The 24,753-nt window shown below is 36.9% G+C and overlaps 1 protein-coding gene and 1 long non-coding RNA gene across 4 annotated transcripts in view; one reads left to right on the top strand and one right to left on the bottom strand.

The window, feature by feature from the left end:
- Nucleotides 1–24,753, top strand: part of LOC141394103 (uncharacterized) — a 590,278-nt gene that overhangs the window by 15,683 nt on the left and 549,842 nt on the right. The window lies entirely within an intron of this gene.
- plh (pasang lhamu) overlaps nt 1–24,753 on the bottom strand; it is a 92,611-nt gene that overhangs the window by 63,989 nt on the left and 3,869 nt on the right. Inside the window, exon 1 of one of the 3 annotated variants that reach the window (XM_073967935.1) lies at nt 15,618–15,966. The exons of 1 other annotated variant lie outside the window; for it this stretch is intronic. The gene's annotated coding sequence lies outside the window, so the exon portion shown is untranslated. Of the gene's footprint in view, nt 1–15,617; nt 15,967–24,753 lie in introns of those variants that run through there. One more of the 3 variants, XM_073967953.1, reaches the window with a different exon arrangement.

Raw genomic sequence — 24,753 nt, 5'->3', positions numbered from 1 at the left:
GGCTTCTTCCTCTCCGGGACCCCCATCAACACCCAAAATTTCGTGAAGATCCGATCAAAATTGCGACCTGTAGCGTGATTACAAGTTTTAGATGGACAGACGGACGGACGGACGAACTGACGGACGGACACACATAGCCAGATCGACTCAGCTCGTCGAGACATTCATTTTGATATATACAAGTATGGGTCTACGACCATTATTTCGGTGCGTTACAAACTTTTTGACCAAAACCAACTTATAATACCCTCCCCACCTAGTGGTGTAGGGTATACAAATTGTAAATACCGCTTCATGATGGCTAGACTAAAACAGGGATGTACATGGATAGTTTTTTGGAAGCAAATTTTCTATCTTCTGGGAATACAAAATTCCAAATAACCACCACGGTAGACAAATCTTCAAAAAATCTTATGGGACTGCTTTTTTGCCAGGGATGTTTTGTACCTCATATAAGTATGATCGAAATTGGACAAAAGAAAATCTTGTAGCTATGAAAATTCTCTATAATATTGACTTTCATGATGTCTTCGTAGTATTTACCGTTATTGAGATATAGAAGTTCCAATTAGGTGAGTGGATTGACTGTATCGCCTCCTTATATTACAATGTTATGCACAATGCACCTTAACTAACTATAAATGAAAACCGCTTACACCAGGGAAGTTTTTGCGGATTCTGAAACAACATGGTTCATAGATGAGAAAAATCCAAAAACAAGAAAATATAGGTGGATGGGTTTTTTATTAAATCGCCATCAAAGTTCATATTTTTAAGCTGCTTTTAGGTTTTCACGGGTTTGCTTGGAATCCGCAAAGTCCTATCGAATTGGGACTAAAGAAAGTGTTGTAGCAGTGAAAAGTCTGTACAAGATGATTGATATTTTTCTAGGCTTTACCATTTTTGAGATGTAGAGGTCCAGATCAAACTTTTAGATTTTTTTCATAGGTCTTCAGGATTTAGCTTAAAAACGGCAAATCCTTTTGAAATGAGACTTAAAAATATGTTGTAGCTGTGAAAATTCTCCACAAGATTTTCATAATTTTCCCTAGGTTGTACCATTCTTGAGATAAATATAAGTTTAAGGTGAGAAATTGCAGTCATGACAGATTTTTTGACTAACTGTTCGCGACTTTAAAAAGTCGAATTCTGTAAAAACTATATGCAAAATATTCATAACTTATTTAATATTGGTCCAAATTGAAATAGTTTTTGTATTTTTTTTATCAAAAAATAGAAGATTCGAACAGTGGGCTTGGGTGAAATTTTCGCGTTTAATTATTTAAAATCACTTTTTTCTTTCAATGATTGTTCTCTTAGATTTACTTGAAATTTTTGGTATTAAAGTACGGGTTGAATAGATCGTTTTGGAAATGGTACTAACATTCCCGCATACATTCACGAGACTTCTCTCATATTAATGAGTCTCACAATAATTTTCAATAATTCTCTAGCACTGTAATACAAATATCATTTTATCTCTTCGTTCACACAACCCAAATTATGAAAATTTTATTTTAAAACTACCTCTTTTCTGAACATTGATCAAATATTCATCAAATATTAATGGTCAGTAAAAATACTCATTACAAATGTCCTTACTAACAAATTATTTTAACATGGCATGTCGCCAGAAATAATCTTTTGCCGAAAATGTGCCTAACGGTGTTAGACCCCAACTATGTTTGGACGAAATTCGTTTCAGACAATTTGGAGTCAATTTAGACATGTCCGTCCGTCTTTTTTTCAGTAGGTTGTCCTGCGGCTCGCTGAGATATTGGCCTAAAAGCTTAATAAAGAAATGCGTTTTTATACCCTCAGCATTTATGCTAACGAGGGTATATACACTTTCATACGTGTAAAATGTGCCTCATCAAAATAATAATTATAGACGAAATCCGTTTCAGACAATTTGGAATTGATTTAGCCATGTCGTCCTTCTGTCTGTCTGGCTGGTTGAAGCGCTCTTGAAGGAGGGAACTGATTTGATCCAAACTTTGCACATCGTGAAATTTCTATCAGACTTAGATAAGGTTCTAATATAGACTCAATAGGTCCGTTCCCCCCACACAAAATTGCGGATAACTTCAGATTGGGACCTGCTCTCGAATCGCTTTGATTTTTGTTGCAACAGCTTGTATTCACAACCCCCCCTCCCCCACCTTTCCACTTCCTGAAAAAATAGCCTGAAAGGTGCAAAAAACCATATGATACAGTGTGTAGTGGTTGGAGAGCATGAAAAATCTCGGACGTATCTGCCGATTCGGTCCAAAATTTGTAATATTTTGAGCAAACATTGTTTAAGTTTGAAGATAAGCCAATCTGGTCGACCCCTACAGGTACCTCCCCCCAAAATGTTCAAAAATGTTCGGCAAATTGTGCGCACAATAACTCTTGAAGGGAGTGGCCGATTTAATCCATACTTTACACATCCAAATATAGCGGATATAGATCAGGTTCGAATATGGAATTTATTTGTCCACTCCTTCGTGTGCCAATCACACAAAGTTTCAGATAAGTTCACTTTTAAAGCTGCTTCCGAATTGCTTTGATTTTTTTGGAGGAACTTGCATTCGCTGCTTCAATTACGACGGTAAAAGGTTTTTGGGGCAAGTCCATACTTCGGCCCGAAAAGTAGAGTGGTCCAAAAATTAGACTCGGTCATATTTTGTCCAAACTTCAGTTTCAGTTCAAAGATGGGCAATACCGGTCCACAGCTTCCGGTACTTCCCCAACATTAAAAAAATGTCTCTAAAATGGTATGCTATGTCCCTTGAACGGGTCAAACAATTTGGTCCAAACTTTGAATCTCCTAACATTTTGTCCAAATTTAGTTAAATTTCTAAAATGGCCCATATCGATCCTCTCCTTACGATACCTCCACCACAAAAGTTCGATATGATCCCGTTTACAGCGATAAGTCCATGCTTCCTGGCATGCTGGTCCAAGAGTTATACGATGGCCTGCTGAAATGAACAGTGGGCGCCATATCTATCGAAAAGATATGAATCACAAAATAAGATCCACTTACAGAATGGATTATGTCGGTCTATTCCATTAAGTACCTCCTCCTGAAATATAATCCTAATCCACATTTTTATCGGCAAGCTCAAATGGGCTGAGGGTATATCTCTGTATGCAATGCGGACTGCTACTTTTTTACTTGTTTCTTGCAAAACTCGTACTCTTCAAGTACTCGTACTTGCAAACACATTTCACTCGCGAGTAAAATCGAGCAAGTCTGAAATATGCTTCGATTGACGAGTAAAAATAAAGTATACTTAATTGCGCGAATACTCCCTCTCGAGCTCGCTCGAGTTTCAATCGCGAGTATTTCGGAAATCTGAAATTTTGTTTTTCGAAATATGCCCCACACTCTTGGGGCAAGCGGTTCACTATGTACCACGTGGTAATTAGACTAACACCATGTTCGAGTGGGGTTTTCACATTTTTTCCAATTATCCAAAACCCCACAATGCACAGTGGATCCACCCATTGGCCAAAAATAAATGTCAAAAATGAATGTCAAAATGTTGGTACAACATCTGGCAACTCTGACAGCTATGACATGGACCTTTTTGAAAATATATTAGTTTTTGTTTCATTCGACCGCGATCTTATTAAGAATAGCTTCAAAAGTCGGAACATTTGACTAATATTTTTTGTTGTGAGTACAACCTATATTTTAAGTGCAAGTAAATATATTCAAAATATCGCGAAACTAATACATATAGCAAAATATTATAGTGGATTTTGAAGGAGGAGGTAATAGCTTAATTTTGATTAAAAAATTGTGTTTTAGCGTGTTGTGGAATTCTAGTTAGCTGCTTATTTTCTTAGTGTATTTTGTAATGCCAATTCGATCATATACTTAAATTTGACCTAAGGTTTTAGTCATGATGCCCACCAGTGCCCACCTTGGAATAATTTTCCAAAGTAGTTCATGGGTTTAAGATTATTCAGTATTAAAATCAGCTGCCATCTAGTGCCAGACTATAAATGGTGGGCTGCTGACTAAAGCTGCCCTAGAATAGGGTTTCTATGGATATATTAGCGTATAACTCCGTTATCTGACCACGTACATTAACATAATTGGTGTCAGTGGCAATATGATGAAATCTTCTTCCAAATTTGTCTTACGTTGGCGGTACGTGCTTTCCAGGAAGAACGCTATAAGATCTATATTAAAAATTTTACCAATTTTCAGACAAAAATTTTGTTTTTTTTTTAAATCCGCTAAATTGGTTGGATTTTATGTTGTTTTGGAGATTGGTTTGTTTCCCCAAACCAATTTTTGCATCATATGATAATCGGGACCGTTGTTTATGTTATTTTGTATTAACAGCATAAAACAATTTTTACCGTATACCCCCTCCAGAGGGGAAAGGGGGTAGAATGTTACGCTCGTGGTTTCTTAAAACGCTCTTCACAGCAGCACAAACCGGTAACCGGCGCATTGGCTTGATTTATACCCTCTAAATATTTTTGGCCACTTTCTCCATACAAGTGGATCCACTGTGCAGTGTAAGCATTTTATTGCTATAAGTTAATTTTTCCAAACAGTTTTTTATGAAGAACTTGCAATTCTTTACAATATTTGTATTAATAAAATATATCCATCCAATGTTTTCATCACACCCAATTTGTTATATCCTTTAACAGTTTTTTTTTTAAGAATTGAGTTTTAAGTTTTTCCCTGTTACGCTATTTGTCGTCCAACTGTCAGCTACTCTCACGACATGAAACACATTTAATTGCAACTGTTTCCCCGGAAATGTACAAGGAATTGAGAGGAAAGCAGACGAAATACATAAAAACGGTTGTCCAATTGTTGTGAATGGCGTTTGGTTTCTGTTGTTATGTTGTTTTCTTCTTCTTCTGGGAAAACAGATTGATGTGACATTAGTGCCAATAAAATTTCAAAAGAATTGACACGAGCGTTTCTATGAACAACTACTGGTCATTTTTCACATGTCTCATAATAGTAGCAGTGACAACAACAACGACAGAAATAAACTTTTATATCGAAAAGAATTAAAGCAGGCATTAAGGGGGTTTCAGGGCGATTTATTACGTTTGATATATGGATATATAAATAATACACGTGTAAAATGAATTGTTACATTAGTCAAATATATGTTTATCACGTCCTTCTAGCATTGTTTTCATTCAATCTGAACCTGAAAACGTCATATGACGAGAGGCGTATTAATGCACGCTTTCAATCAGACACCATGAAGGACATTTTTTTGCAACAGAAACGTGTCGTTTAATGAAATGCCATTGCAAGCAGGCATAGCATGTGACGCTGCAAAGAAATGCATCACAAAAATGTTAAATTGCTCACTCTTGCCAAATCTCTCAACATGTGTATAATTGTATTTGGTTCACATTTGGGTACAGGGATGACAAAATGAGATATTTTAGTGTTGGATTTAAGAAATAGGACGAAAATCAACAAACATCTCTTTTACAATATTAAATATATTTTGTTTTTAAATTAGATTTCTCTAATTCCCATTACTTTTTTGTTATTTCCTTTTCGTCATCCCTATTATTTTATTTATAACAACTCAAAAGTTTTTTTTTGTTTTATTTCCCCCCATCGAAATAAATAGACATTTTTATACATTATATTGAAGGTATGCAAATTGGTTCACACGCGCTAAGTATTGACAATTCGTAAACGTAAAACGATTGCTGTTCTCATTTCAAACGTCATTCATTCATTTGTAACAACAACAAATACTCAAAGTTTTTATTACGTTTTTTGTGCACATAAGTTTGCCACAGAGGAGGAAAAAAATGTGCACTCGCCAAGCATTTGTCTAAAATAGTCCAACTATTTTGATAAGTGTCATTTGCATAGAAATCAATTTTAAATTAAGGAAATATTACAAAAAAATCGATTGAATATTTGAATGTTTTTATGAAGTATTTGCAAAAATGCAAATGGATTCCGTTACGACATAACAATGCAAAATAGCTGCAGTGCATAGTAAGTCATTGAATTGATTGACATTCAATGATGTAAAATGTGTAACGAGTACTTGATATACAATGACTTGATTTAAGAGCAGAATAGTAAAACTATTCCGACCCTAAATTCTGGAAAAAAAAATGTAAATATGCAGATCTTGTGAGTCATAATCAAATTTATAACATAATTTTTATCAATAAAAGTGTTTGCTCCAAATACGAAATATTTTATTGAAGAAATATACATCTATAGCTATGAAGTTCCGAAATTGTTGTACAGTTATTTTTCCCGAATTTGTATGGAGCATATGCTTAAAAAATCATTCACAGAATGTTTATATGTTGTACAAAGGTTTTTATTGGGATCTTAGGCACATTTTTATACCCTCCACCATAATATGGGGGGTATAACTAAATTTGTCATTCCCTTTGCAAAACATGGAAATGTTCATCGGAGACCCTTTAAATTATATATATTCTTGATCAGGGTAAAATTCTAAGTCGATATAACCATGTCCGTCTGTCTGTCCGTCTATTGAAATAAGATAGAGCTTTGTAATTTGGTATAGAAGTTTCTATTACTCCTTGGATGTTTGGTATTACACGTTTTGATATAGCCCCCATAGAACGGTACCACCCGATTTTGGGTATTTTGAAAACTTTAGCTTGGTGGTATAGGTCCACGTCTTCATATATCCCCCATAGAACGGTACTTCCCGATTTTTGGTATTTTAAAAGTTGTGGCCTCAATATTCTTTCGAAATGGCTGAAATTTGGTATTTAGTCTTCGTTGGGGGTACGAAACTTTCCATCAGAAATTTGTCGGTACAGGTACACGCCTTGATATAGCCCCCATAGAACGGGACCTCCCGATTTTCGGTATTTTGAAGGTTATGACCACAATAGTCCATTGAAATGTCTGAAATTTGGTATTTAGTCTTCGTTGGGATTATTCAACTTTCCCCCTCTTAATTTGTCGGTATAGGTCCACGCCTTCATATAGCCCCCATAGAACGGTACCTTCCGATTCTCGGTATTTTGAAGGTTGTGGCCTCAATATTCATCCGAGAGACTGAAATTTGGTATTTAGCCTCCGTCGGGGGCTAATACAGCCCCCATAGAACGGTACATACCGATTTTCGGTATCTTGAAGGTTTTAGCTTCATTATCACACCGAAATGGCTGACATTTCGTACTTAGCCTTCGTTGGGAGTATAAAATTTCCCCCCAGAATTTTGGTGGTATGGGTCCACGCCTTCATATAGTTCCCAAAGAATGGCACCGATTTCCGGTATTTTGAAGGTTTTGGCCACAATAACCCACAGTAATGGCTGAGATTTGCTATTTAGTATACGCTGGAAGTAAAACCCTTTCCGACTGAATTTCGTCGGTATAGGTCCACGTTTCGATGTAGGCCCTATAGAACGATACCTCCCGATTTTCGTAATTGTGAAAGATGTGACGTCAATATCCCACCAAAATGACTGAAATTTGTTCTTTAGACTTTCATGGGGTTATGAAATGTTCCAGAAAAGAATTGTACTGATAAGGTCTACATCTTCCTATATCCACCATAGCAGTGTATCTCTTGATTTACGGTACTTTTTGGGTTTTAACCAATATAATAATAATTGTTCCTCAGACATCCCATAAGGGACAAGGGAGACTTCTCTTATATCAATGAGTGCACCCCGATTCATTTTAGCTCAATGATATGGGACCTACAGTTTATTGCCGAGTCCGAACGGCGTGTCTAAGACACCACTTTTGTAGAGAAGTTTTACATGGCTGAAATACTCAGGAAATGTCGCCAACATTACTGAGGGGTATTTGTCACCGTTGTAAAGTGTTTTGACGTTGCCTGGACGGGGAATCGAACCCACGACCTTATGTGTGCAAGGCGGGTGTGCATACCATTGCACCACGGTGGCACCCTAACCAATATCGGTTTACTGAAAAATCGTAAATTTCGTATTTAGTCTTCTTAGAGTCTAAAAACCTTACGCAAAAAATTTATCGGTATAGATCGACGTTTTGATATAGCCCCCATAGAACGGTATCACCCGAATTTCGGCATTTTGAAGGTTAGCGACGTTGTCTTACCGAATTTGCTGAAATTTGGTATTAAGTCTTCTTTTCTTTATAAACGAAAGGAAACTAATTGTTCCATTGTACTTAAATACTACTCGTGTTGGAGGGTATAACAAGTTCGGCCCGGCCGAATTTAAAGCCATTCTTACTTGTTGTAGTTAACTGTATCCTTATTTTTGGGCGGTTCGATAACTGTGGACCAGAATCAGAGAAAAAAGTATAAAAATCAAATATTTTCAAAAGTTTTTAGCTATTTTCGCGTTTAATTGCCTTTTATAGAAATATCTATATGTTCTAGAAGGGTTGTTGACCGATATCTTTGCTACATTATAGTGGTAGATTGTTTTGTTGAATTTTGAATGGTTTAGTATTTATGGAGCAGAAACCGAGAAAAAAAGGATACAAATAGCATGTTTTGCAATTTTGGCCATTAAGAACCGTTTTTTCAGATATAGTATATTCCAGGAAGTTATTTATTGAGATCTAAGGTAAATTTTTTGTAGTTGATTGTTTGCTTCAATTTTGAGCAGTTTGATATCTGTAGACCAAAATCCGAGTAAAAATTATGACGGTAATGACGATTTTGACCTTGAAGATGATTTTAAATAGATTTTATGTGTAAACAATTATTATTCTTTAAGACGAAGGCTCAACTTTGCTTCTACGAGTGAATCCAAATTCTTAGCTGTTTAGAAGATAAGAGCTTTACAAAATGATCACTTTTGACACAAAGACCTCAGGTCTTTGAGGGCCGATAACCGCGAAAGTGTAAGTGATAGGGAAAAACGCCGGAACAAGTGTCTTCTTATTTTTGGCTTCTATCACACTGCGATGTCAGAATATGGTTAACAATTTTTGTGTTGCATAGTGTTATTATACCATACACCACACTAACATAAAAAGGAAGCGTGATAGACCCCTAGTTACTTTTAGGGATATACACTTTCTTAGTCGATTTATTTATGTCCGTCCTTCTGTCCATGTACAGGTCGCATTTATTATCCGACTCAAACAAAAATTGAGAAAGATTTTTTTTTGTCGAAAGGACGAACGCTATTTATTTTTGATGAAATTGAAACGTGTATCGGAATTTTGTTTGGAAATAAGTTTTCTAAATTATATTGAAATTAATTCAGATTTATTTTTGCCCGATTTGAGGTATTTGCTGCACCAAACAAGCAAATTAGGTCCGATTGAGATGAAACTTGAAACGTGTGACGGAATTTGGTCTAGAAAAAGTGTGAAAATTGTATTGAAATTGGTTCAGATATCGATATATCTCGCACATATATTTTTTCGCCCGATTGTTGAACCAATCGCGCTACATATATACGATTTGAATGAAAATTTGAAATTTGTGACGGAATTAGGACTAGAAATAAATGTACAATTTGGTTGCCAGATCACGCTTTGCATCTTCTACGTTGATTAAAATTGGAATGACTGACAGAATTGAAACTGAAGGTAAGATAACAAAATTTAATTAAGTCGGTTCGGATTTAAACAAAACTTCCGTATATATTTTCGCCCGATTTCATGTTTTTATTATGAATTTCAGACAGGTAACGAGCGGTCTATAGCAATCCTTTCCTATTTAAATTAGATAAGATAAAGATATAAATCGGTTCGGTTTCATGTGTATTCAAATATTCGTTCAAATTTAATTAGCTCACAAGCTATCTTCTGGAAACATGAAAGGCCGCAAATAAATCCATTGTTTTACTTCTCCGAGGAATAAGCCATTACGTGACGGAGGAGCTAAGTACATTCGTCACTGTGGTACTCCTCTGAGTAATAAGCCATGACGTTACGTAGGAGCTAAGTACATTCGTCACTGAAGGGAAACTATGTAATTATTCCATGTTTTATACATATTCACAGTATTGTAGGTGTATCATATAATCGGCGCCGGCCGACTTTGATCTTTTCCTTATAGTTCTTTTTGCTTCCCTAAATTTATTTATATTTGGTCTATATCCATGCTGATCGGCTGTGTTGTTGAGGTAACGAAGTTTTTCCGCAATTTACACATACGATTGCAAAAATGTACCTAATCGAAACAACGTTTTTAGAACCCATGTATGTTCGTTTCAGACACTTTGGAGTCAATTAGCCATGTCCGTTCATTCGTCCGTCTGGCTGGTGCGCACGATAACTCTCGAGCGGATCGAACAAAACTTTAAATTTCGTAATATTTTGCCCAAACTTAGTTTAAGTTCGAAGATGAGCCATATCGGTCCACCCCTTCGAGTACCTCCCCCACAAAATTTCAAATATTTTCTGTAAAATGGTTTGTAGGATAACCCTCGGAGTGAGCAATCGGTTTGTTCTAAACTTTGCACTTCATATTTTCCCTCCGGATATAGATCGGGTTCGAATATGAACAATATCGGTCCACTCTCTCAGGCACCTCTCCCTCAAAATTCGGAAAAAGTGATGTTTAAGAGCTACTCTCGGATCGATTTGAATTTTTTTCAGCAGGTTGTGATTGCGGCCCACTATGTCACGAGTTCATAAAAATTTTGGTACAAGTACTTACTGTTGGTTGACAACGTCGACACAAAATTGGGAAGTTCGGTCCACGTTTTGATATAGCCCCCATATAACGGTACTTTCCCAATTTTCGATATTTTTAATATTTTAGTAAAATTGACTGAATTTTGACAACAAAAGCTTTCCCGATACAAAATTATGGACATAGGTCCACGTTTTTATGTAGACTCCATATAACTGTACCTCCCGTTTTTTTTGGTTTTTGAAGATTTTACCTAACTTTCTCTACCAAATTGGTTGAATTTTTGCATTGACGGTTCCCAGTGGACACTTTTCTGATACAAATTATGGGCATAGGCCCACGTTTTTGTATAGCCCCCATAGAACGGCATTGGCCAATTTTCGGTATTGTGAGGGTTTTAGAGACATCATCAAACCGAAGTACCTGATATTTGGTGTTCAGTCTTCATATATTTTTGAATACACCAAAGTTTTGTCTTAAATAACAGCATTTTCCTTAAAAAAAGTTTTTTTCACCGATTAATGGTCAAAAACGGAACGGTCCTGACCGGTTTTAACATGGATTTATCTTGGTCCCTCTTTCATCTCAAGTGGGCACTGACCTGCCTTTAACACCCGTTAAAGGTAGTGAGCTAACATGTGCCGCGCGTACACCCATAAGAACGTTAAAAACTTGGGTTTGGGCGTCGGGTTAGGAACACTCCCCTAGATAAAACAGCCTACTATGAAAAAACGAAAGAAAAGAAAAACTAACCCCTCTAAAGTTGACGAACCCCGCAAACGTTTTAAGGACCATGATCTGCAAATCTGCACCTGGAATGTTCGCACTCTTTATAGAGAGTGAGAGAGTACTTGAAAAGTACAAGGCCGATATTACTGCCATACAGGAAATACGATGGATTGGGAAAGGCGTCACAACAACACGTAAGGGTGACGCACTGTATTACAGCTGCCATGACGTAAAGCATGAGTTTTGTTGCGGATTCGTAGTTAGTCGGAGACTAAAACATCTGGTATCCAGCTTCATCCCAGTGAATGAAAGACTTGCTGCAATTCGAATAAAAGCTAAATTCTTCAACATCAGCTTTATTTGCGCTCATGCTCCCACTGAAGAAAAGGACGAACAGACCAAAGATATATTTTACGAGCGCTTAGAAGAAACATATGACCGTTGCCCTGCCCATGACATTAAAATCATTCTAGGCGATTTTAATGCCAAAATTGGAAAGGAGAATATCTTTGGCCCAACAGTCGGGAAATTCAGTCTCCACAGTGAAACATCTAACAATGGTATGAGGCTGATAGACTTTGCAGCTGCAAAAAACATGGTAGTTAGCAGTACCAGATTTAATCATCTCGATATTCATAAGGGCACCTGGCTGTCTCCAAATCAAAGAACAAGTAATTAAATTGATCATGTTGTGATAGGTGGAAGACATTCATCGAGCGTATTGGATGTATGATCGTTCCGATGTGCAAACATAGACTCGGACCACTACCTTGTTGCAGCAAAGGTACGTACCAGATTAAACGTAGCAAACAAAGTGCGAACAGACACAACACGGAAGTTGGACATCGAAAGGCAGCAAACACAACAGATAGCCACAGCATATTCCACTCAACTAGCGCAATTGCTTAATGAGAGCACTCCTTGTCCCGATAACATAACAGCACAATGACAAAATATTGCCCACTCCATGCAAACAGCCGCAAAATCCATACTTGGATACCAGAGACCACCACAAAGGAATTCATGGTATGGCCAGGAGTGTTTTGCTGCTACCGAAGAGAAAAATGAGGCATATAGAGCTACTTTACAATCAGTAGCGCACGAGAGAGATATGGGGAGAAAAGGAGAGAAGAGAAATGTCTTTTCCGCAAGAAAAAGAGAGAAATGGAAAAGCGGAAGTATGAAAAAATCGAGATGTACAGGAGCCATAATGAAGACCGAAAATTCTACTAAAGAGTGAAACATCAAACAGATGGCTTTGGTACAGGCACATCTTCCTGTAGAGACCATCAAGGTAATCTGGTAACAGATACAGATAGCGTGCTCAGGATACGGAAGGAACATTTCTCCAATCTGCTGGTATCCAATAGTAGCGAAGACGATGATACCACAGATCCGATCCCAGAAGATGGTATACAATGTATACCGCCCGGCCAAGATGAGGTAAAAACAGCAATCAACCGGCAATAATAAAGCAGCAGGAGCCGATGGCTTACCAGCCGAGCTGTTTAAAACCGGAGGCGACGCGCTGATAAGGTGTATGCATCAGCTAGTCAGCACCATCTGGCTGGAAGAACGCGTACCCGACAATTGGAACTTAAGCTTCCTGTGTCCCGTACACAAGAAAGGAGATAAGACTGTATGCTCCAACTATAGGGGCATAAGTCTTCTCCCTATTGTCTATAAGATAGTATCAGGGATATTGTGCGAACGACTAAAGCCAATGGTCAACGAAATAATTGGACCATACCAATGTGGTTTTAGACCTGGCAAGTCCACCATTGACCAGATATTTACCCTGCGGCAAATCCTGGAGAAGACCCACCTTTTGTCGATTATAAAGCAGCATTAGACAGTCCCCTCCGATCAAAGGTATTCCATGCACTGTCTGAATTTGGTATCCCCGCAAAGCTCATCCGGCTTTGTAACTGATACTAGGTCCTCAGTTAAAATTGGAAAGAACCTCTCCGAACAGTTCAGTACCAAAAGAGGTTTCGGACAAGGAGACGGGCTTTCGTGTGACCTATTCAACATTTTTCTCGAAAAGGTAATACGAGATGCAAATGTCAAAAGAAATGGCACAATTTACACCAATAGCCACATGTTACTTGCTTATGCTGATGACATAGATATCATGGGACGATCAGTAAAGGAAGTAACTGATACCTTTAGGAAGGTCGAAACAGAATCTGCGAAAGTGGGTCTAGCGGTAAACGACGAAAAGACCAAATTGATGGTGTCGACGCGCAATGCGTCCATTGAGCTCGGACCAACTGTGGCAGTTGGTTCGTATAATTTTCAGGTAGTAAAAGAATTCGTCTACCTCGGCACCTCCGTGAACGCAACCAATGACATCAGTTGCGAAATAAAAAGAAGAATTGTATTGGCCAACAGATGCTACTTTGGTTTAAGTAAGCCGTTTAAAAACAAAGCCACATCTCGTCAAACAAAAATAACACTATACAAAACGCTGATACTACCCATGCTAATGTATGGCTCCGAAGCATGGGAACTTGCGCAAGCAGATAAGGCAGGGCTTGGTGTGTTTGAGAGGAAAATTCTTCGAAAGATCTATGGGCCGATTTGCGTTGACGGTGAATATCGACGTCGTATGAACCACGAGCTATATCAGCTATACAAAGACATGAATATAGTTAAACGTATCGAGATGCAACGATTGCGTTGGCTAGGCCATATCATAAGAATGAGCGATGATGAACCCGCTAAAAAGGCGTATGAATACATGCCACATGGCGGTGCACGCAGAATCGGCAGGCTTAAGCTTCGATGGAGCATACAAGTGGATGAAGAAATGAAAAGGCGCGGTTTTCCAGAAAGCGAAGCGAAAAACAGAGAGAATTGGAGATCTTTTCTTAGTTCGGTCTATGGAACAAATATTCTGTAATGGGCCAGCTAATTAAGTAAGTCAATAATTTGGTGCCCCAAACTCGCGATACAAAATCAATATATTTTATACACTGCATTATTTTTGTATTTGCTTCTTCTTTTCTGCGTCAGCACATCTGACTGATACTTTCTCACTTGTTAGAAATCATAAGGACGATTATTGTAGACAATTTTCAAATCTTCAACTTTTACTTTAGCCGGTTTTTGCTAAGTCTGAATAAGGGCTCCAAAAATGACCTTTGAACCCGAATAACTTTTTTAGCACATGAGATCGATGGGAACTTTAAGGCCATTGCTTCTAATGGCGAACCTCAGCTCTCCAACAAAATTAACCTTTGTGGAAATTTCCCCCTTATCAAATAACAGGTGGAGACGAATTAAACACCAATATATTTGAATGCTGCAAATCGAAAAATATTTTAAAGGAAGCGGAGTTATTTGGAGCGCAGTTCAAAGCATACCCCAGATATATCAAAATAAATTTATGCATTTTACTGTGACCCCATGTTCCTTGCGCCCAGAAATAGTATGATAAGAAAGTATGTAGGTTTGATTAATTACAACATATGAAAAGTAACGCTAAATTCCTCTTCCAGAGAACACAAACCATTGATCTCCTTTTTGCAAACACCAAAAATATTTCATTAATTTGTTTTGCTTTCAGTTTGCCCTCCCCTTGAAGATGGCAAAGATCTTCCAATGAGAAATTTCTTAACGAACAATCATTTCTCCCCTGCCCGTATTAATGTTGTGTCGGCCTCCGCCTCTAATGATTGGCAAAACGTTGAACACTTGTGTCATCATTAATTGACGAAATAAATCATGTTCATGGCACGTGATTTAATTTTAGACACAATTCGATGAAAAAAATGTGTTCAGCACTACCTCATCACTTCACACTTACACAAATATACACACACACTTATTTCGAACGCTTACTGTAAGTATGCGGTGTATACTTGTCACTGTGAAAAATAATTACGTTTTCCGTTTACATTATTAATGCTTAGACAGCTGTTTTATTTTCGTTTGACAATTTTTTGCGTTAACGATTTCCAATTGTGTAATCATAGGCTACACAGCAACTCGAGGCATAGGGAGCCCCTAAAAGACCCCGAACTACTAATTAATGCAATTACAAATAATTTCTGTACAAAAATTATTTAAGCCATATACACAGACAGAGACATGGTGGCGGATGGTACTCCGTATATTTGGTTTTAAGACCTACGCACATAAATACATACATACGATTTATGTTCAACCCAATTATCCAAGGTAAACCCACAAAGAATATTAATTAACTTTTTATTTAACTTGATGAAAAAAAAACCAAAATCTACTTCCGCTTCTTTGGGTTGGCGGGTGGTGTTGATTGTGCAATATGCTTACTTACATTTCCAGTGTCTAGTTTTCTTCTTTGGGTTCCGTATTATATCTCGTAGCGGCATAAACATAAGTTGTAAGCGTTGTAATTATTTTGTTTTCATTGTTGTCCTAGGTTCGGTCCATTCATTGTTCATCGTAATAATGCCACACAAACCACAAACTTTTTGCTCATTTGTTGCAAATCTACAAAACGAAAATTGTTTGGCAATATTTTCGCAATGTGTTTCAATTATTTTTCACGAATGTGTGTAAAAATTTTTGTTTCTGTTGTTCGAATGATTTTCTAAGAAAATCACATTCCGCCCGTAATTTTGCAATGAAACTAATTTAGCCAAAATTTTAAATTCAATGTCAATGCCACGAGAGGATAGCACATTTTACAAGAATATTGAGATTGTCAGTTTGGTTTAGGTGAGAGATTTTTGTACATGGCCTCATTTCTCAGTGTTACTGATCATCAATTTTGATTATTTCGAAATGCTTTGCAATTTTTCTAAAAATTCATTTGCGAGAGGTGAGACATTGCAGCGAGTCGGTGTAAAATGTAATGATTAGATTCATTCAACTACAAATAAAGTAGGTGGTATGAAGATGATGAGGAATTTATTGTATGTTATTTCTACCGGTTCTTTTCATGAAATGCACCCTATATTTTACATTTCACATCTGATGTGTCAATGGGTACCCAGTAAAATGTTCGATGTCATAAAAACAAAAAATGTAATAATTAATGCAAGTAATATGGAATGGGATCCGTTCCTTTTTCCTTGGCAAGTTCATCAGTTCATCGGAATGGAAATGTCACCTATTATTTGGAGTATAACTTTTCTCAATTCTTTCGAATGGGGAATTTTCATGAGCTCATTAGAACTCATTCTAAAAAATGAGTGGAGACACCCCTGAACCAACAATTTGGGAGCACCTTCGGCATTACCAGGAGACTGAAAGTAATGCGTTATTTCTTTAAAATTTCATAAAGCAACACTATTTTACTGATTACTAGTAATAGGTACGGCGGTACAGAGTGTGTGTTCCAACGTAGTCAAAGGAGTTTTTTTATAAAAAAATACAATGTACAAAATTTTTTGAATACAACATTTTTTGAATTGCTTACCCCACAAATTGTTTTCGTTTAATCCAAAACCCGTATATATGAAATTTTACGGCGATCGCGTAACGTGAACCCATGCCACCTCAGCGATCTTTGTTTCCATATTAATTTGTATGGGACCGAAAATGCTCTAAAGGTAGCATTTTTGGTCCAATCGATGAAAAAGCTTTAATAGTTCACTGTTGTGATAATTAAACGATTTCTACAGAAATTTATGATGATCGGTTAACGATATCCCTTGCTCCCTGGATGATTTTTTTTTCATAGTACTTGGACGGGGCGAATTTTCTGGAAATCTCTCAACAGTCCACAGTTTTTTCCAATCGATTTTTACCAGTTCATTTTTGTAGCTAAAGCAAGTAAAACCCGGACCGAACTTGTTAGACCCTCCACCACGAGCTGTATTGAAGTAAAAAGGAAAAATTTATTTCCGTTGGTTTATGAAGGAAACTAAATACCAAATTTCAGCAAGTTCGGTAAAACAATGTGACTAAATTTTCAAAGTACTTAAAATCTACGGTTCTATGGAGGCTATATATTAAGGTGTGGACCTTTACCGACAAATTTCGAACGGAAAGTTGTTAGACTCAAAGAAGGCTAAATAACAAATTTCCGATATTTCGGTATGATAATGTGGCTAAATCCTTCAAAATTTCGAAAATCAAGAGCTACGCTTTTAATGAGGACATGGGAAGTCGTAGAGCTTTACTGATAATTACTTACTTACTTAGGTGGCTCTGCTTGCACAGAACATTTGTTCCATAAGCCGAACTAAGGATAGATTTCCATTTTCCCCGATCTCTAGCAATCTCTTCCCAGTTAGTGGGAATACCACGATCTTCGATGTCATCTTTCACCTTTTCTTTCCATCGAAATCTTGGCCTATGACATGACCAAGCCAACGCAATCGCTGTAACTCGATACGCTTAACTATGTCGATGTCAGTATATATCTGGTATATCTCGTGGTTTATTCGACGCCGATATTCATCACCAACGGAGATTGGGCCGTATATCTTTCAGAGAATTTTTCTCTCGAACACACCAAGTACTGCCTTATCTGCTTGCGTAAGTACCCATGCTTCGGAACCATACATTAACAAAGGCTGTATCAGTGTTTTGTAGAGTGTGACTTTAGTTTCACGAGAGATGGCCTTGTTTCTAAACGCTTACTTAATCTAAAGTAGCATCTATTTGCCAATATTATTCGTCTTATTTAAGAACTGATTTGTTTTATTTGTGGCGGTGCCGAGGTAAATGAAGTCGTTAACAACCTCAAAATTGTATGTGCCAACTTGCACAGTTGGTCTGTTTTCAGTTGATGCATTGCGCGTCGATACCATCAATTTCGTCTTATCTCCGTTCACTTTCATCCCTACTCTAGCAGATTCTTCTTATATTCTTATAAAGCTGTTAATCACTGTTTGTTCCGATCGACCTATGATGTCCATGTCGTCGGCATAAGCGAGTAGCATGTGGTTCTTATTGTATATCGTGCCATTTCTGTTTGCCTCAGCATCTCGTATGATTTTTTTCCAACAGTATGTTGAATAGATCACATGAGAGAATCTCTACTTGCTTGAAGTCTATTTTGGTGGTGAACTCCTCAGAGAAGTTCTTTCTGATTTTAATTGATGATCGCGTTTTTGTTAGCGTCATCTTGCAAAGTCGTTTCAGCTTTGCGGGGATACAAAACTCAGTCATGGCTTGAAATACTTTTGTACGTAATGTACTGTCAAAGGCAGCCTTGTAGTCGACAAAAAGATGGTAGGTGTCGATCAGTTTCTCTAGAGTTTTTTTTTCCAGTATTTGCCTTAGGGGGAAAATCTGGTCGATGGTGGATTTGACAGATCTAAAGCCGCATTGATATGGGCCTATTATATCGTTGACTATTGGCTTTAGTCGTTCGCATAGTATACTGGATATAATTTTATATGCGATGGGGAGTAGACTTATGCATCTATAATTGGAACATACAGTCTTATCTCCTTTTTATGCACGGGGACTATGATACTCAAGTTCCAATCATCGGGCATGCTTTCCTCCTGCTATATGGTGTTAATGACTGATAATTAACTTCTGGAATATTTTATAACCCCATGGGCTAACCAAGACTAAATAACACATTTCAGTCATTTCGGTGGGATATTGACCTCACAACCTTCAGAATTACTAAAATCGGAAGGTACCGTTCTATAGGGGCTATATCGAAACGTGGACCTATACCGAAGAATTTCAGTCGGAAAGGTTTTTACCTCCACGTAGATTAAATACCAAATTTCAGCCATTTGTGCCTACAACCTTCAAAATGCCGAATGAAGACCTGAACCTATACCGACGAATTTCAGTCAAAAATGGCGCTATATGTAGGCGTGGACCTGTACGGAAAAAATTCTGGGGGAAAATTTTATACCACCAAAGAATACTAAATATCAAATATCAGCCATTTCGGTGGTTATTGTGGCCACAACCTTCAAAATACCGAAATTCGGGAGGTATCGTTCTATGGGGGCTATATGAAGGCGTGGACCTATACCTAAAATTTTCAAGTAGAAAGTTTTATACCAGCAACGAAGACTAAGTACCAAATTTCAGCCATTTCGGTGGATTATTGTGGCCACAACCTACAAAATACCGAAAATCGGGAGATACCATTCTATGGGGTCTATATGAAGGCATGGACCTATACCGACACATTTATGTGGGAAAGTTTCATACCCAACGAAGACTAAGTACCAAATTTCAGCCATAATGAGGATAAACCTTCAAAATGCCGAAAATCGGTTGGTACCGTTCTATTGGGGCTATATCAAAACATGGACCAGTATAGCCCATTTGCAATACCGAACATCCAAGGAGTAATAGAAACTTCTATACCAAATTGCGAGCTGTATCTTGATTTCAGCAGACGGACGGATGGACGGACAGACGGACATGGTTATATCGACGTAGAATTTTACCCTGATCAATAATATACATCTTTTATAGGGTCTCCCATGAATACTTCGATGTATTACACACGGAACGAAAAATTTAATTATAAACACCATACTATGTTGGAGGGTATAAAAACGCCATTCAGCGCCATTTTGCAACCTATTTGGTGTATGGCAACGTGTTTTTGGGAAAAAATTTTAAAACCTTGTTAGTTCTGGAAAACTACTGATATTTGGGGCTGTCAGATTTTATTCTACCTAAATCGCCAAATCAAGTGCCAAAATCGCCAAAAATCGCTAAAACGATAATTATTCATTTATGTTAACAATTATACTGAATTTTGCTTTTTAGGTTTGTTTTTCCGTTAGTAATGCATTAAAAAAATATTTTGCGACTCTGTTAAGTATACTAGGGTGAAATTCTGAGACGATCTATGCATGTCCGTACTTCCTTCCCTCTATGGTAATCACCAATTACACAAAAATTTTGCACAGATGCCTCTTTTATGTGCAGGCAGGTCGAGTTCGAATATGATTTTAGGTATTTTGAAGTTTTTTGTTACATTTTCTGACTGAAATTTATCTATCAAAAATATCCCACATATAACGGTACTGCCGGATTTCAGGTATTTTGTAGTTTTTTAGCAATATTTTTTGACCGAATTAGCTACAATTTGGCATTTGACCACTGGGGACACTAACTGCTAAATTATAGCTAATTCGGTTAGAAAATATAGCTAAAAAAACTGAAAAATACTTGAAATCGGACGGTACGTTTATTCAAAAACGTGGGCCCTTATACGAACTTGACTCATCTGTTCAAAATTTCAGCGTACTATCTCAGTTTGATTAGAAACTAGAGTGATTACTAGAGTAAGACGGACGGACGGACATGATTATATCAAGAATATATTCTTTATAGGATCACAAATGATCATTTAAATAAGTTACAAACGGAAAAAAATTAAAAAATTAATACTATGGTGGAACTTATAAAAATATGTAAAGCCACATTCACATGCATAGTTTTTTTGTGCGACTGTATTACGAATTGAATTAAGTATTTACTGCTCATATAAAGCAAGAAAACACAAAAATTTCTTAAGCCCTGCGGATATGAAACAAAGCGCGGAACTCCGTAGCGTATGAATGTTATCTAATAATTAATAATAAACATACGCAACGGGGTGCTAATGTTAAGACATGCAAAATATTAATAAAAAGCCCAAAAATTGCATAAATCATATATCTAAAGGGTGGTTAAATTGTAAGGGCCGATGTTGAATGTGAACCACACCTAAACGCCAAGTTTTTTCCGAGTTTTATTTGACATTTCTCTATTTCAGACTTACTCAATTTGAACCATGGAGAGATACACAATCCAACAACGTGTGAAAATTATCCAGACTTATTATGAAAATGGGCGTTCAAATCAAAATGCATATCGTGCACTTCGTGATTTTTTTGGGTCAATTTGATCGTCCAAATGTGCGTACAATCGCAAAAATCGTGAAAAAATTCGAGCAAACCGGGTCTGTAGAAGATGTGAGAACACCAGTGCATGCTCGTACAGCTCGTACTGCAGAAAATATTGCTGCTGTTCGCGATAGTGTGGCTGAAGAGCCGTCCACCTCAACTCGTCGTCGTGCCCAACAATTGCACCTCTCACGCTCGAATTATGGCCCGAATTGGAAGAAATGGATGTGGACGATATGTGGTTTCAGCAGGACGGTGCCACTTGCCACACAGCTAACGAAACAATGGCTCTTTTGCGCAACAAATTCAATGGCCGTGTTATCTCACGTTATGGCGATGTCAATTGGCCGCCAAGATCATGTGATTTGACACCGTTGAACTTTTTTTTTGGGGTTATTTGAAAGAAAAGGTGTACGTCGATAAGCCAGCAACAATTCAAGAGCTAAAGGATGAGATAATTCGGCACATTAACGGCATAGAACCTCCATTATGCCTCAGGGTCATCGAAAATTTGGACCATCGGATGGAAGTGTGCCGCCGTGGTCGCGGCTCCCATTTGGCCGATATTTTGTTCCATACATAATTGAGTAATACCAATATATCATAATAAAATAAAATTAAAATAATTTCCTAAATAGTTTGTGTTTTATTCAAAATCAACATCGGCCCTTACAATTTAACCACCCTTTATAAGTCGGTCTTTTATTGTTTTTTTTTTTTTTTTTAATTTTCGCAAGATTAATTATTGGTGGCTTTTTTAAAATTAATATTCGACTCTCTTAAAGAATGCAAATTATAGAAATTCGCTGCGTATAAGAACAAGTTATGCCCTTTAGAAGTTGAAAATCTAAGAACACCCTTTTTCTACATTTACCGTTAAAAAATCACTGTATGAAGTGGTCTAAGAACCAACGATAGTTTCTCTTACACCACGTCTTGAAAATATATTTTTTAAAACATCCAAGTCTAAAAAAATATTTATTTTTTTTTTTAAATCTACGTCTTGAAAATATATATTTTTAAAAATCCACGCCTTGAAAAATATATGTTTTAAACCGACGCACGGTGGTCGAAAGCACTGATCTAGCGGCGCGAAATTCATAACTTGCAAACGAATTGAGACACGTCACTGAAATTTTGCACAAGCTCAGCTTGTACCTGTGGGTAATAATGGGCTAAATATGAACAATATCGGCTAATGTTTTGGTATAGCCCCCATATAACGGTAACTTCTGATTTTCGGTATTTTGAGGATTTAAGCCACAATTTCGTAGCAAATTAGCTGTAATTTGGCACTTAGGGTTCCTAGTGGTCACAAAATATTTCCACCAAAAATTATGAACATAGGTCCACGTTTTGATATAGCCCCCATGTAACCGTACCTCCCAATTTAAGGTATTTTGAATATCATGACCACATTTTTAAACCAACTTGGCTGTAATTTTGCATTCCGTGTTGTCACTGCGTATAAAATCTTCTTGCAAACCATTTTCAATACGGATTTATGTTTCGATGTAGCCCCTTTTATGGTACCCCCGATTCGTTGAATTTTTACTTGTTATCCCATATTTAATAACATATTTAGCTAAAATATTGTATTATAGTGCCTCCGGGGGTAGAACTCCTCCTTGCAAACATTTCTCAAGATAGGTCCATATTTTGATTTAGCTCCCATACAAATGCACAGCTAAACTTGTATGAATTTCATGCAAAATTCCTTTTTTAAAAGTGCAGTCATCAAAAGATTTGCAAATATTTGCAGCCCGAATGTGGTTATTCAGTATCCAGAGAGTCAAATTTCTTTCCCCAAAAAATAATCGGACCTAAGTTCGGCCAAGTTTACAAGATGCACTCTATGGAACAAGCGCGTACAACCCCCATAAAAACAATAAAAAAATTGAATCTTTTGAAAATTTATTGCTATTGTTCACGTTCGTGAAACGCCGTTAATTTCGGACAAGCGGGCGGCGGGACCGATCTGGTAACCCTGTGTCGAAGGATCTATTTTTATATGGCAACACCCTTTGAAGATGTCACTGGTAGCAGTTTTTGTTGTAATAATTGAAGTTACAAATATAGTTGTTTTCGGTCTTTTAGCGCAAAGACGCGTTTTGATTAAAATAATAATAATTGTTGATTTCGTTGTTCGTATTTGGCGCACTTGTTTAAATAATTAATTTAAATGATTTTGAAGTTTTTATAATTAAATACCATTCGAATTGGTTTGACTTTTCAATAAATAAAAATAATGTGTTTTCTACTGAAACGATATTGTTCGGAAAATAAAAAGTGTTTTTTATTCTTTTTATTTATTTGCTGTTCGCTATTGTGCCTTTTTTCTCTCTTCGTTGGCTCCAATTTTGCTCCCCAGCTGCTGCTTTATTTTGTTGTTGGAATTTGTCCAAGAAAGTTTCGAGAAGAAACAGCTATATAACTAAGTACCTACAGACCCCAAACTAATGTTTATAACACTGTGCAACATTTTTAAGGTGATCTTGTGCAAACACTTCGAACTGAGGATTTTTTGAAAGCACAGACCCAAACGACAAGAAACCCTAGTTGGGTTTTGTTGTGTCAGATCCAGCTCGGATTTTATGGCCCCATCTAAACATGGCTAAATATTGAGTTTTTAAAGAAATTCGGGGCTATATCTCTGAAACCAATGCGAATCTTCTTCTGACCTCTGAAGCAAATTTGTAGATAAGGACAAGAATAAAATAGTTGGAGAAATAATGAACTCGAAAAACTACATTTATTGCCTCAAATTTCAAAATATATGCAAAAAGTCCACAATTTTTATACATTTCGCACCGTATCTCCAAAATCGTTAATTTTTTCTGAATATTTTCTTTTGGAAAAATATTCCCTGGAATGCAATACACAACTCTTCAGAACATGTCATTGTTGTAAAATGCCTCTACGCCGCTGTTTTCGGTACATTTTTCAACGACGATTTAATAAAAATGTCAATAATGTGGTGAAATCCGAAACGCGAGAATAAACTGTTGGTGTGAACTGTGTTTGAAATACGTGTTGTAAAAGATATGATGCAAAATTCCGCTTAAACAACATGCAGTAAGCATTTTAGAGTTTCAGAATGTTCTAAAGAATTGTTGAGAACTTTATTTGGAAGGTTTTTGCAAAAGGTTACTTGGTTCAACTCCCAATAGTTTAGCCGATACTGACCAGAATTTCAGCAATTATGTAAAATTTTCTATATTTTATAGATTTTGATGCCCTAGATGGAGTTTTTCTTATGTGGTTTCTTCGAAAGATAAGTTCTACTAGTTTAGGGCTACAATATTGCTAAAGACAGCAAGGCCAAACTCCTATTCTTTTCTGAGATAAAGGCCTGATATATGCAAAAAAAGTTAAGATTTAGCCCGGTTTAGATGAGGCCATAAAATCCGAACTGGATCTGACAGGACAAAACCCAACTAGGGTTTTTGTAGTCTAGATATGAACTTTCAACAAATCCATGCTAGAAGTTGTTTGCATTTTCAGTGTTGCATAGTGTAATTTAAATCACACCCTCTGCTATTAATTAAAAATATATTTTGTCCATTTTCACTACGAATTCATTTAAAATTTAAACAAATATTAAGATAATTTTTTTGCAAC

The sequence above is a fragment of the Musca autumnalis genome, unplaced genomic scaffold (genome assembly GCF_047663935.1).
Source record: "Musca autumnalis isolate F117 unplaced genomic scaffold, ASM4766393v1 scaffold_1, whole genome shotgun sequence".
Taxonomy (NCBI): domain Eukaryota; kingdom Metazoa; phylum Arthropoda; class Insecta; order Diptera; family Muscidae; genus Musca; species Musca autumnalis.
Note: the sequence above shows the minus strand (reverse complement) of the source record. Positions and strands in the feature narration are given on the sequence as shown.